We start from the raw sequence: 2,500 nt of genomic DNA on the forward strand, positions 1-2,500 counted from the left end.
GTTGGTGAACACCGGAGACAGCTGGTCAGCGCAGTGCCTGAGGGTGGCTGGAGAGACAGAGTCCGGCCCGGCTGCTTTGCGTGGATTCTGCCTCTTGAAAAGCCCATTAACTTCTCCCTCCTGAAAGGAGAGAGTCGTTTCTGTAGTATGGGTGGGGGATGGGGCCTCTTGGGTGGGAAGGGGTGGTTCAGGACAGTCCAATTGTCTTTCAAATCTACGGTAGAACTCGTTCAGGTCGTTGGCTAGGCGGGAGTCGTTAGTGGTGTGGGGCGCTCTGGGTTTGTAGTTGGTGATGTGCCTGAGCCCTTTGGCAGACAGAAGCAGCGTCGTTAGTAGAGAACTGGTGTTTTAGTGTCTCTGAGTACAGTCGTTTAGCCTCTCTCACCGCTTTGCTAAACCTGTTCTTCGACTCCTTGAATCTGTCTCTATCCCCACTCCTAAACGCTTCCTCCTTCTCCAACCTCAACCTTTTGAGCTTTGCTGAGAACCAGGGCTTGTTGTTGTTAAAGTTCACCCTGGTACGTGTTGGGATACAGCAGTCCTCACAGAAGCTGATGTACACAGCCTCTGTGAGTTCATCCAGACTATTGGTAGCAGTCGTGAACATATCCCAGTCAGTACAGTCTAAGCACGCCCGCAAATCTTCCACAGCCTCACTGGTCCACTGTTTAGATGTCCTCACAGCAGGTTTACAGAGTTTTAGTTGCTGCCTGTATGCACGAATCAGGTGGACCAAGGGAGTTCTGTGCGAGCCGAACAGCCCCGTGACCCACAAGAGAAACATCCCCGCCAAATTCGAGCGTTTGACGGGGTCTATCCGTGAAAAAATATTCACGTTTTTGAGTGCACATGCATTTCTGCTGCAAATGCCTCTGGAAGTTTCATGCCGTTCGTATGCCAATTGTGGCACCACGAAAATGACCCGTTTTCCCATTCCGAGGGATTTCTGTGCGACCCTAACAGCCCCGTGAGCCACAAGAGACACATCCCCGCCAATTTCTAGCGTTTCACGGGGTCTATCCGTGAAAAATATAGACGTTTTTGAGTGCACATGCATTTCTGCTGCAGATGCCTCTGGAAGTTTCATGCCGTTCGTACGCAATGTGGCAACACGAAAATGACCCCTTTTCCCATTCCGAGGGATTTCTGTGCGACCCTAACTAACAGCGCCCGTGAGCCACAAGAGAGACATCCCCGCCAATTTATAGCGTTTCACGGGGTCTATCCGTGAAAAATATAGACGTTTTTGAGTGCACATGCATTCCTGCTGCAAATGCCTCTGGAAGTTTCATGCCGTTCCTATGCAATGTGGCCACACAAAAATGACCCGTTTTCCCATTCCGAGGCATTTCTGTGCGACCCTAACAGCCCCGTGAGCCACAAGAGAGACATCCCCGCCAACTTCTAGCGTTTGACGGGGTCTATGCGTGAAAAATATTAAAATTTTTGAGTGCACGTGCCTTTCTGCTGCAAATGCCTCTGGAAGTTTCATGGCGTTCCTATGCAATGTGGCAACACGAAAATGACCCCTTTTCCCATTCCGAGGGAGTTCTGTGCCACCCTAACAGCCCCGTGAGCCACAAGAGACACATCCCCGCCAATTTCTAGCGTTTCACGGGGTCTATCCGTGAAACATATAGAAGTTTTTGAGTGCACATGCATTCCTGCTGCAAATGCCTCTGGAAGTTTCATGCGGTTCGTACGCAATGTGGCAACACGAAAATGACCCGTTTTCCCATTCCCAGGGATTTCTGTGCGACCCGAACAGCCCCGTGAGCCACAAGAGACACATCCCCGCCAATTTCTAGCGTTTCACGGGGTCTATCCGTGAAAAATATCAATTTTTTTTTGACTGCACATGCATTTCTGCTGCAAATGCCTCTGGAAGTTGCATGCGGTTCGCATGCAATGTGGCGACACGAAAATGACCCGTTTTCCCATTCCGAGGGATTTCTGTGCCACCCTAACAGCCCCGTGAGCCACAAGAGAGACATCCCCGCCAATTTCTAGCGTATCACGGGGTCTATCCGTGAGAAATATTCACTTTTTTGAGTGCACATGCATTCCTGCTGCAAATGCCTCTGGAAGTTTCATGCGGTTCGTATGCAATGTGGCGACACGAAAATGACCCGTTTTCCCATTCCGAGGGATTTCTGTGCCACCCTAACAGCCCCGTGAGCCACAAGAGAGACATCCCCGCCCACTTCTAGCGTTTCACAGGGTCTCTCCGTGAAAAATATCACATTTTTTGAGTGCACATGCATTCCTGCTGCAAATGCCTCTGGAAGTTTCATGCGGTTCGCATGCAATGTGGCGACACGAAAATGACCCGTTTTTTCCCATTCCGAGGGATTTCTGTGCCACCCTAACAGCCCCGTGAGCCACAAGAGACACATCCCCGCCAATTTCTAGCGTTTCACGGGGTCTATCCGTGAAAAATATTCAATTTTTTGACTGCACATGCATTTCTGCTGCAAATGCCTCTGGAAGTTTCATGCGG

The sequence above is a fragment of the Petromyzon marinus genome, unplaced genomic scaffold (genome assembly GCF_048934315.1).
Source record: "Petromyzon marinus isolate PM22_M1 ecotype Great Lakes invasive population unplaced genomic scaffold, UKy_Petmar_22M1.pri1.0 PM_G_Scaffold_26, whole genome shotgun sequence".
In the NCBI taxonomy this organism is placed as follows: domain Eukaryota; kingdom Metazoa; phylum Chordata; class Hyperoartia; order Petromyzontiformes; family Petromyzontidae; genus Petromyzon; species Petromyzon marinus.